We start from the raw sequence: 12,611 nt of genomic DNA on the forward strand, positions 1-12,611 counted from the left end.
ATCTGTCTGAAGAAGGATATCCAGGATATTGATATTATCCCATGTTCATCTGTCATTACTGCCTACACCTGATTAGCTCTGCTGTAGCATTCCTTTCTTTCGGGGTTATGCTGTTTTTCCCCCCAATCAATTACCTTAATCTGATAATTTGCAAGCTCCTGTAATTTGGAAAATAGACTAGAAGATTTCTCTCTACCTCCACTGTCCTCTATCACATTGGTTTAACAGTCCTTTCTCTCTCAAGCATCAGTCCTGCAAGTACTTACCCATGTGCTTAACTTTACTTGCATGTGCAGTCCCACTGATTTCAATGAGATTAGCCATGTACATAAAATTATGCTCATATATGCCAGCATTTGCAGGATCAGAATCTCAGTTTTCACTGTGCTTTGTGTCTCCGTTTCCATCTCTAGCTGATGAACACTGATTCATAGCCTGAATTCTACCATTGAATACTTTTAGCAGTTTTATCAGAGTTGTGGGAAAGAAAACTACCAGAGCCTCCCCTGAGATAGTGCTTGGGGTGTGCTACAGACCGCCGGGATCTGATTTGGATATGGATAGAGAGCTCTTTAATGTTTTTAATGAAGTAAACACTAATAGGAAATGTGTGATCATGGGAGACTTTAACTTCCCAGATATAGACTGGAGGACAAGTGCTAGCAAGAATAATAGGGCTCAGATTTTTCTAGATGTGATAGCAGATGGATTTCTTCACCAAGTAGTTGAAGAACCAGCAAGAGGGGATGCCATTTTAGATTTGGTTTTGGTGAGTAGTGAGGACCTCATAGAAGAAATGGTTGTAGGGGACAACCTTGGTTCGAGTGATCATGAGCTAATTCAGTTCAAACTATATGGAAGGATAAACAAAAATAGATCTGGGACTAGGGTTTTTGACTTCTCAAGGGCTAACTTTAAAGAATTAAGGAAATTAGGGAAGTGGACTGGCCTGAAGAACTTGTGGCTCTAAATGCGGAGGAGGCCTGGAATTACTTCAAGTCAAAGCTGCAGAAACTTTCAGAAGCCTGCATCCCAAGAAAGGGGAAAAAAATCATAGGCAGGAGTTGTAGACAAGCTGGATGAGCAAGCATCTCAGAGAGGTGATTAAGAAAAAGCAGAAGGCCTACAAAGAGTGGAAGAAGGGTGGGATTAGCAAGGAAAGCTACCTTAGTGAGGTCAGAACATGTAGGGATAAAGTGAGAAAGGCTAAAAGCCAAGTAGAGTTGGACCTTGCAAAGGGAATTAAAACCAATAGTAAAAGGTTCTATAGCCATATAAATAAGAAGAAAACAAAGAAAGAAGAAGTGGGATCGCTAAACACTGAGGATGGAATGGAGGCTAAGGATAACCTAGGCATGGCCCAATATCTAAATAAATACTTTGCCTCAGTCTTTAATAAGGCTAATGAGGAGCTTAGGGATAATGGAAGGATGACAAACGGGAATGAGGATATGGAGGTGGATATTACCACATCTGAGGTAGAAGCCAAAGTTGAACAGTTTAATGGGACAAAATCGGAGGGCCCAGACAATCTTCATCCAAGAATATTAAAGGAACTGGCGCATGAAATTGCAAGCCCATTAGCGAGAATTTTTAATGAATCGGTAAACTCGGGGGTTGTACCGTACGACTGGAGAATTGCTAACGTAGTTCCTATCTTTAAGAAAGGGAAAAAAAGTGATCCGAGTAACTATAGGCCTGTTAGTTTGACATCTGTAGCATGTAAGGTCTTGGAAAAATTTTTGAAGGAGAAAGTAGTTAAGGACATTGAGGTCAATGGTAATTGGGACAAATTACAACATGGTTTTACTAAAGATAGATCGTGCCAAACCAACCTGATCTCCTTCTTCGAGAAGGTGACAGATTATTTAGACAAAGGAAATGCAGTAGACCTAATTTACCTCGATTTCAGTAAGGCATTTGACACGGTTCCACATGGGGAGTTATTAATTAAATTGGAAAAGATGGGGATCAATATGAAAATTGAAAGGTGGATAAGGAACTATTTAAAGGGGAGACTACAATGGGTCGTACTGAAGGGTGAACTGTCAGGCTGGAAGGAGGTTACTAGTGGAGTTCCTCAAGGATCGGTTTTGGGACCAATCTTATTTAACCTTTTTATTACTGACCTTGGCACAAAAATCTGGAATGTGCTAATAAAGTTTGCGGATGACACAAAGCTGGGGGGTATTGCTAGCACGGAGAAGGACCGGGATATCATACAGGAAGATCTGGATGACCTTGTAAACTGGAGTAATAGCAATAGGATGAAATTTTATAGTGAAAAGTGCAAGGTCATGCACTTAGGGATTAATAATAAGAATTTTAGATATACATTGGGGACACATCAGTTGGAAGCAACAGAGGAGGAGAAGGACCTTGGAGTATTGGTTGATCACAGGATGACTATGAGCCGCCAATGTGATATGGCCGTTAAAAAAGCTAATGCGGTTTTAGGATGCATCAGGCGAGGTATTTCCAGCAAAGATAAGGAGGTGTTAGTACCGTTATATAAAGCACTGGTGAGACCTCATCTGGAATACTGTGTGCAGTTCTGGTCTTCCATGTTTAAGAAGGATGAATTCAAACTGGAACAGGTTCAGAGACGGGCTACTAGGATGACCCGAGGAATGGAAAACCTGTCATATGAAAGGAGACTCAAAGAGCTTGGCTTGTTTAGTTTAGCCAAAAGAAGGCTGAGGGGGGATATGCTTGCTCTTTATAAATATATCAGAGGGATTAATATTAGGGAGGGAAAGGAATTATTTAAGCTTAGTACCAATGTGGACACAAGAACAAATGGGTATAAACTGGACATTAGGAAGTTTAGACTGGAAATTAGATGAAGGTTTCTAACTATTAGAGGAGTGAAGTTCTGGAACAGCCTTCCAAGGGGAGTAGTGGGGGCAAAAGACATATCTGGCTTTAAGACTAAGCTTGATAAATTTATGGAAGGGATGGTATGATGGGATAGCTTAATTTGGGCAATTGATCTTTGATTATCAGCAGATAAGTATGCCCAGTGGTCGGTGATGGGATGGGATCTGAGTTATTACAGAGAATTCTTTCCTGAGTGCTGGCTGGTGAGTCTTGCCCACATGCTCAGGGTTTAGCTGATCCCCATATTTGGGGTCGGGAAGGAATTTTCCTCCGGGTCAGATTGGCAGAGGCCCTGGAGGTTTTTCGCCTTCCTCTGCAGCATGGGGCATGGGTCACTTGCTGGTGGATTCTCTGCAGCTTGAGATCTTCAAACCACAATTTGAAGACTTCAATAACTTGGACATAGGTTTGGGTTTGTTATAGAAGTGGATGGGTAGGGTTCTGTGGCCTGCTTTGTGCAGGAGGTCAGACTAGATGATCACATTGATCTCTTCTGACCCTAAAGTCTATGAGTCTATTATGTCATAGGAGGCCTGAATAGCTTTTCCATGTGGTGCTTCAATAGCCAGTCTGAAGCGTCCAAAGGCATTTATTATAAGGCCCAGCTGCAAAGGCCCAATTCAGAATTGCCCTATCCCTTGTGTAGTCATTTACACCAGTGCAAGGGAAGTGAAAAACATTGCCATTCTGATTTGTTAGTATATTGCATTCATTTTGCACAGGTGTAAATGACTCCATAAAGGTAAAAGACATTGAAGATGTAGATCCTTTAACTTTGTGTTTAGTGGGAACCTTGAATGTGTTTCCATGAGATTGATCATTCATTGAATGTGTAAGTTGCAAAGAGCATGGCTGAGGTTCCCTGTTTTACTTTTCTTCATTGCTTGAAAGATTGGTTGCTTGTTTATTTTTATCTCACATTTGATGGATTGGTACATGGATTTAATTATGTCAAATTTTCCCACTGATTTCATTTTGTAGCATCTTAAGGTTCAGTCCTGAGAGCCAGACTGAATCAAAATTTTTTAAATATCTATAAAGCAGGCAAATATTTTCCCCTGTTTGGCTGGTTGGTTTTTTTCTACATATTTGTTTATGACATGCAGAGTAAATATGTGGTCAGGGGTTTGTTTCTCAGGAAGGAATCCAATTTGACTTTCATGCATTACGTTGTTGTTGGTTAGATACTGTATTATTCTTTTACTGATGCTGTTGCAGAATAGTTTACTGACATTTCTTCGAACACTGAGTGCTCTGTAATTATTGGGCTGAAGGCATCTCTCATTTTATACAACCGTATCACAGGGAAGTGTCCAGACTTGAGGGTTAGGTTATAGTATGTACACACACACAGTGATCCTGAAGTACGATGCACATACTCCACATTCACACCACTCCACAATTGCCAAGTTTGGTAAAGCCCCATGCCTGATATTTCTTGTGGACAGGCAGGGGTGAAAGTAATTTACAGGATTTACCGGTACTGCCGGAGTCCTGAGGGGGGCGTGGCCTAATCCAGAAGGGGCATGGCCTCTCAAGATTTAAAGGCCCTGGGACACCAGCTGTGGCTGGGAGACCCAGGGCCTTTAAATCAACCAGGGCCTCCCAGCTGCAGAGGTAGCTGGGAGCACCCCAGAGCTCAGGGGCAAATTAAAGGGCCCGGGGCTCCGGCTGCCACAGGGAACCCTGAGCTTTGCGGGGCTGGGGCAGGTATTTAAAGGGCCAAGAGCTCTTGCCGCTGAGAGGAGCTCCAAGCCCTTTAAATCCTGGCCACAGCCTGGCTACCGGAGCTGCAGCCGGGATTCAAAGGGCTCTGGGCTGCCCGCAGCAGCGGGGAGCTCTGATTCCTTTAAATCTCAGCTGCGGTGGGGGGTTTAAAGGATTCTGGGCTGACTGCAGCCGTGGCACCCCAGAGCCCTTTAAATCCGGCCCCAGCCCGGCCGCCGAAGCCACAGGCGGGGGGGGGGTTAAAGGGCTCTGGGCTGCCAGCTGCAACAGGGAGCCCAGAGCCCTTTAAATCCCCACAGCAAAAGCCAGTACAGTCCGGCACAGCGTACTGGCTCTTGCCGGTATGCCGTACCGGCTTGTACTGGCTTACTTTCACCTCTGTGGACAAGAGTCAGTTATTCTCCCTGCTTAAGTAGTAGAGGGCAGAGATGGTGTAGATCAGTGGTGGGCAACCTGTGGCCCACACACAGCCCATCGGTAATTCGCTGGTGGGCCAAGAGACCATTTGTTTACATTTGCACGGCTGCCCACAGCTCCCAGTGGCTGAGGTTTGTCATTCCTGGCCAATGGGAGCTGCGAGAAGTGGTGCAGGCTACAGAGACATGCTGGCCGCCATGTCCTGCAGCTCCTATTGGCCAGGAACAGTGAACCGCAGCCACTGGGAGCTGTGGGCGACTGTGCCTGCAGATGGTCAATGTAAACAAACTGTTATGGCCCGCCAGCAGATTACCCTGACAGGCCGTGTGTGTCCTGCGGGCTGCAGGATGCCCACTACTGGTGTAGATACATACAAACTCACCCTGGAGTATTGGAGCAAGTATGAGTCGAAGCTCAACACTCCCTAGAAGCAGGTGGCAGAAGGGCCCATGCACGTAAGCACCCAGCAACCCTAACTTGGGGAGAGGAAGTTCATAATGTTAGTGGGAATGCAGAAGAAGGAGGGAAAGAACCTTGGGCAGGGAAGCCCCTTGCCTGGCCTTTTGTCCTGCTGCATCTGCTCTGCTCAGCTTGCTTCTGGCAGCTGCTCTATGGTGGCTACTAACTCCGAGGGGAAACAGAGACCAGAGAGACAGAAAGACACTTAGCCACCTGCTCAGCAGGCACCACAGTGCCTACCAATAACAGGAAGGAACAACATCTAGGGAATACCTGTTGCCTCCCAGCTGGATGCATGAGAATCCAAGGGGAGGGGCACCTGTAGTTGTATGAGCATCCTGTGAGATGCATGACACTTGGCAGCCTTGCCCCCAAGCCCTAAGCAATCTCTCAAAAGCCTCTATGAACATACCCTGGAATCTGAAACAAACTCACTGTCTCTACCCACTCAAACATGTGACACTGAACGTTTTTGGAGTCAAGTGATCAAGTGAGTAAGTTAGTGTTTAGCCCTCCTGGTTGTGGAGAAAAGTTTGAAAACATGACCCAAATTACCTCTAAAGGCTCAGGTCCAGATCCTCAAAGATATTTAGGCACCTAATTCCCATTGAGGATCTGGACCTCAGAAAGCAAATAAAAAGAACCCAACATATTTTTTTATAGTTGCATGATTTGTAAGCCAGTCACATGACTTGCTGTGGTCTGACTCATGATTTTTGAATGAATGGGGTTGGCAGTACTGCATATATACACCTTAAACCAAGCCCCATTTATTCCCACGCAGCAAAAACAGCACTCATTCACCATCAGTGAAACAAGAACCCTTCATCGCCCATATACACAAACAACTCACTCTCCCTTCCCCAGCAAATCCCTCTCTGTAGTAGTTCACGGAGGGAATCAAAACAAATTGAAGGGACTATGGCTCTAACTAAGTGTCCTCCTAGTTTGTTACCTCAGCACAAATCTTATAGAGCTGGTCACATTTCTCTTATCAAAATGATTTTCCAACAAAAGATGCCCTGTTGCAAAACCAAAATTTTCTGCAGGAAAGTTTCAGTTTTGCCAAAAAATTCAATTTTCCATTGGAAAACTCCAAATGACAGCTCAGCAGCTGCGTGTCTGGGAAGTTCCTGTCCAGTTCACTTTCTGCCAGTGAAACTGACAAAAGCTTTTCTGCAGAATGCCTCCCTGGCCCTTACCTGCCCCCTCATCCCCCACCCCGAAGGTCTGGGGCTGCAGAAGCAGAGAGCCCCTGAAACTGAAAAGAGCCTTCCAGCCAGATAGCTGGAAAATTCTGTTTAAGTTCTTCTAAAACTCAATTTTTCTTGGAAATTGTTCAGGTGAAAAATGTCCTTTTTGTTGTTGTTGTTGGTTTTGTGGGGTTTTTTATATTTTGCTCTTGTTCTGGATGACATTTTTTTTAAAAACATGACATTTTTCATGGAATGGGAATTCTATTTTCCAGCTGCCCTACCAGGCTTAGATTGTGAGTAAAGTCTGTATTTGCATAGACCTCTGCACCAAATCCAGGGTGCAGTAGGAAGTGAAGATGGCAATTCATTAGTTGCCACTCTTCATCCTGACTCCATACTGAACCAGTGCCGTAGCATTGTACAGGGAGATATATTACAGGCAGAAGTGCCGTCTTGGTCTTGACCATGCATGATCATTAAACATTCTTTGGCATTTTTCTCAAGAGCTAGAGGAATGACCCCCCACTGTACTGACCAAATTCCATTTTGCTTGATTGCATGCTTCCTCTAGTTCCTCTTGTAGTTTCAGCTGAGTACAGTAATCTTCACTTCTTGTCCTAAACTGTTGTTGTCTTGCCATGCAATATTAAACAGCTTCCATGTTCTACTCCAGAAGTTGTTTCATTTCAGTGGTGGATGGCATGATTCCTACGTATTGTACACTCTACAATCAGTTTTGTAATATGCTTGGTATCCATTTGGATGAAAAATGCATGCCCCTGTTGTCATTCCGATCTCAGTAGCAGAATAGAAATATAGGGAACAGCAGACATTTCACAAAGAATTGTGAAAAGCTCAGCTTTCCCATTATATAATACACACTAAAACTTGCCTCTGTTGAGCTGTCCATGATAAGATCATCTTGGCATTTGATAAAGAGAATAGGCATTATGTTAATTTGTCCTGGATAGAGCTGGCCAAATAGTATATTTAGAAAAAAAAATTGGAATATGTTATTGCTGACTGATGGGAAAATGTGTGAGTAATTTGTTTGATAAATATTGTTCAGCCATATGTAGTTAGCCAAATCATGAAGAAAAATATTTGTGAATGATTTATTTGAGAATTTACAGAAGAAAGTGGTCAAATAAACTATTTGACAATATTATTCAAACAGCACTCGACTTGGCCAACATTCCCCTTCTCAATAAAATAAGCTTCAGTGTCCTAGACAAGGGCCTCATTGAGGAAAACACTTAAGCATGAGTTTAAGTCCATCCCTATCCAGGAAAGCACTTAAGTACATACTGTACTTAAATGCTTTCCTGAATTGGGCCTAAGTGCTGTTTATTACTAATCATAGACTAGATTCTACTTTTGGGAAAAATGCCCAATGTAATAAAATAATACTAGTCATAATTAGGAATACCTTTTACTTCTCTAGCACATTCCAGTTGAGGCTCTCAAAGCACTTTACAAACTTAATGAATTTAGTGTTACAGCTGCTCTGCAAGGCAGGAATGTATTATGAATTCAGAAGAAGTCTGGGTCCTTCGAAAGAAGCAGGCAGACATTGTTTTCTGCAGGAATCATTACTTCATAAACTCTTTCTCAGACTTCATGATCAACTTCATGCTAGACTCCTTACAAGATTCCTTGACACAGCATATAGGCTAAATTTTCAAATCTGGGTGCCTAAAGTTAGATTTTTAAATCCAGATGTAGACAGATCAATATAAGTTGCATGATATTAAAACATGCTGACTTAATTATAGGTAGCTTGAGTTTTCAGAAATGCTGAACACACACACACACACCATTTAAGTGTCTACGCATGGATTTAGCAGTGTAAATTTTAAAACCCAGTGCCTAAAGTTACACTGCTAAATCCATATATAGACTCCTAAATCAATTGTAGCTATAATAGCTAGAGACTTGCAGGTTACAGAGACACGTCAAGATGCTGGCTGGCCCCAAAGCATGCTAGGAACCTAAAAGGCATCTTGTCTGATCCTGGAGTCTGGGTTGAGGGAAGTGAGGACCATTGGTCAGCCTCAAAAAAAATGGAAGGGAGGTCAGGGCCATTAGGAAGAACTGAATCCTGCAGAGCAGAGATCCTGTTGCAAAGGCTGCTCCAGAGACCAGAATTGTGGGGATCTTCCCTCTCTGCTGAGACCAGAGGAGGGGATGCTAAGGAGACCTTTCTGGTTTCAGATGAAAACTAAGGAAAACTTGGCAGCTTTGGTGGGTTTTGATATGTACTTTTAGGTTCATTTTAACTTGAAACTTCAAGCATACAATAGAAGATGCAAATGCATGCAAAATAAAAGCAAGATAAAAATTCACAGACAACATGGCAAAATTTTTCACACAGGTCCAGTAGCAACTCAGAGAGTGTGATGCTTAAATAATAACAGTATACAAGACAACCTGTGTATGCATTTCCCTTCATTTCTTTCTAGGAGCCTCTTCATGCTTCAGCATCTCTTGCTCGTTGTGATTTGGTGCCTCTCTCTCTATTTTGCTTCCCCATTGGGTGACCAATTAGCTAGTTATCAAGCCAGCAGGAAAATGGGTCAGGAATTGCAGATGTCTCAGTCTTCACTGCCAGGGGGCATTTGATAACAAGCTATTGCACACTGCCCTGCAAATCTATTGGTTGGCATGTCATTCTTGAGTGTTTGCATAAGGACTCATTGATTCCAGAGTCGGACATTTTGCTCTTGACCCTGCAGCTGTTTTGGGTATCTATGATGCAGCAGCCTTGTCAGCTCGTCCAACACTTCTGGCGAGAGTCTTGGAGAATTTTCGGAAAGGTAGCTTGCATGATCACTTCTCACTGTAGCCATATCTGTTACCAATCCTTCCAATTAGCCTTTCGCTGGGGAATTCTGCAGAACTTTATGATACTGCCCAATGCAGCTGTGCCTTTGTAAAACTTGTATTCCACTTCAACAACTGGCTTCGAATGCGGCCATTTGGGAGAACAATAAGCATGTCTGGTGACCAAGAGAGTCCAAAAGGCCAAATTATTAGGTACGAAAAGGACGGTGCATTATCATAAGATGAAATATACTGTGAGTGTCTTGGCAGAGGAGCAAGTGCCCACACTATGAGCTATACCAGTTGCCAGTAAGAAAAGAGATTCATTTCAAGGTCTTGCTCTTGGCACATAAAGGCCTTAATACTGTATGCCCAAGTTAGTTGAGCAACCAAGTCTGCCTGTGGCCCTCTTACACCAGGGCAGAATTTAGCTGTAAGAGAGATTGTAATGTGCTAGGAAAAGCCTCAAAGAGATGCACATATCATAGGCATCAAAATTAGTATCATTGTGGAATGATTAGCGCACACCAATCCAAGATATGGGTTACTTGTTTTAGGAGAGAAGGTGATTGGTCTGTAGAAACAAAATTAATAAATAATGTTAACGTTGTTTAAAACAATCCCCATAGCTAGGCTTTGAACAGTTTGGAATATATCACAAAAGCTGTACAGTTCAGGTCTGCACATAGAGGCTACAGGCAAGAAGGTTGAATCATTATTCCTTTATATTGTTTTTGGCGCTCCATTCAATTCAATGAAGTTACAATGTACAAATGGACAGAAGAATTGGGCTCAAGCTTTCTCTCAATCATTGGAACATACAGGAACCTTTGGCTATTCTGAATTCTCTTGCAATGGCCTCAGGCCATGGGATCTTTAGATTGGCCTGCTGTTCCTCTATCCTGTACAAAAGTGAGGTTTTGGAATATTGAATCTAGCTGAGAAGGGGGAGAGGGAGCAGTGTGTTTGCCATAGGGATGGGGAGGGCAGTAGAAAGGTTGACCCCCTTGAAAGAGGACTGAAAACATATCTTAGAACATACAGAGCTTGTCATGGGGGATCAGGTGAGCTGGGCAGCCACAAGGGATGTACGTTTGTTATGGCGGTTTAGTTACTATGAGAGAGCATCAGGCCCTGTTTTTGGAGGAGTTATGCGAGTCTGAGATCATTACTGGCATGTATGAGAGCCTTCAGGAAACTGGCTCTTTCTAGTTGGATTCTACACAGTCATGAGACAAGCCCAGATGATCAGCAACAGAAACTCTCTCCATTCTTGGAATAAAGTTTGATCAGAAAAGGCCACTGTAGAGAGGAAGGTGCAGGCTTTTTCTTTCAGCAGGGATTTCCCAGCCAGCAATTGTAGGGGCTCCTAGCTCTCTCTTAACAGCAATAAGCAGGTGCTGTGCTTGCTGGAGTGGAATGAGTCAGGAGGAGGCTCTGCCTGGGAAGATTTCCTTTAGGGCATGCCCAGATGGTGACTGTCCTAGGCTGCACAGAAAGAGGAGGGAGCTGCTGCAAAGACATGTTTAGATCTGGAAGTGCGAACATAGAGGTGATGACTGTTTCTCTGGCCATGAGAATAATTCTCACAACTGAAATAGAGGCTTGGCCATTGGAAGAGTTGCTCCTAATGCCTTGAACAAAGATCTGGAAATGTTGGCATTTCACAAATGAGATCATTGAATGGAGGAGTCTAGTTCCAAAAGTTAAAACTCCTTCCCCCACTCTTGGCTACAGGCTTCTTTTCAGGCTCTTCCCTGCTTCAGTTGGAACAGCCTCCCACTTCCCATCACCCTGTCTTCTTACAAATCTTTCCTCAAACCAACTTATCGAGAGGCTTTCCTACGTTCGTCTCCTCTGTGATTACGTCTGCACCTTTTCAGACCTGAACAGCTGTCCCCTGCACAGGACTGGTCTGAGTTAGACTATATGTTATTTGAAGCAGTGACCCTCCCATTTATATTGTCTGTATACATGCCCTTTGAATAACTGTAGCTCAGGTGAGCTAACAGGGCACAGGAGAGGGAGAATTCCAGTGTCATCTACTTGGTTCTACAGACATTCCATCCATCACAAATCCAGAAGCAGGTTATCAAGTAACATCCATGCATCCTCAGAACAATTTGTCACTGGGTGCTCAGGAATGAAAGGGCCCAAAGAAAAAATGGCAGAAAAGAAAGGCCCAGGCTGGGCAAAACAAGGTCTCACAAACTTCTTAGATACCAAGGAGCTCCTGTTTAATTAGTTAATGTAGCTAATCTTCTTAGATTACACCCATCATACTTATTAAAGCCAACACAAGCAAATCTCTGCATCTCACTTTGTTATTTGGGAGTGGAGATTCTATCATTGATTTTATTTTTATTGCTGTAAAATAATAGAAAGCTTCATGAACGAAGCTGACAAAATACAGTAAGAGTGTTATTTTCCTACAGTAATATTAAGTGGTAACATAATACTTAAGCAGGTAATGAATACAACCAGAAAAAAATGAAACAAAAGAAAGAGAAAATAAAAGAAAGGAATAAGTTCATCAACTTTTCTCTTGAGGGAACATTCTAGTTTACAATCTTATTTTGTTTTTGTTAAAATAATTTGGCAGAGAACACCACATGCACAAACATGTACGCCTTCTCAGATTATAACTGTGCTGATCTGCACAGAGTCACAAGGTTCCAGGCCTGTTGGACACATTCCAATATGGAGGAAGAGTCAGGATTTTTCCATTGCTTACAAATGAGCGCCAGTAGCAGAAGCTGTTAACCCCAAGTTCACTCTGTCACATTCCCTAGAGTTTAAATACCCAATATACAAGATTCCAGAGTGGTGGGCACCAAAGAGCCAGTGATTTATTTCCGTATAACACAAACCAAGCAACCTATCTGGAGGTAATTTTGGATAAGATTAGAGAACATGAAGCAGTGGTCCCTATTGAATGCAGTGCATAAAACATCTGTCAGAGACTTGCCAACGTGTCCATTTTCACTTATATCTGGCTGAAACAGAACAATCCTACATCTCTGGCTTGAGACGACAATGGGAGGGGGGTTCTTTTTTGTTATCTAAAGAAAAGTATTATTTTGGCAAGGATACCAAGGGAAAGTTAGA

The sequence above is a fragment of the Gopherus evgoodei genome, chromosome 1 (genome assembly GCF_007399415.2).
Source record: "Gopherus evgoodei ecotype Sinaloan lineage chromosome 1, rGopEvg1_v1.p, whole genome shotgun sequence".
Lineage (NCBI taxonomy): Eukaryota > Metazoa > Chordata > Testudines > Testudinidae > Gopherus > Gopherus evgoodei.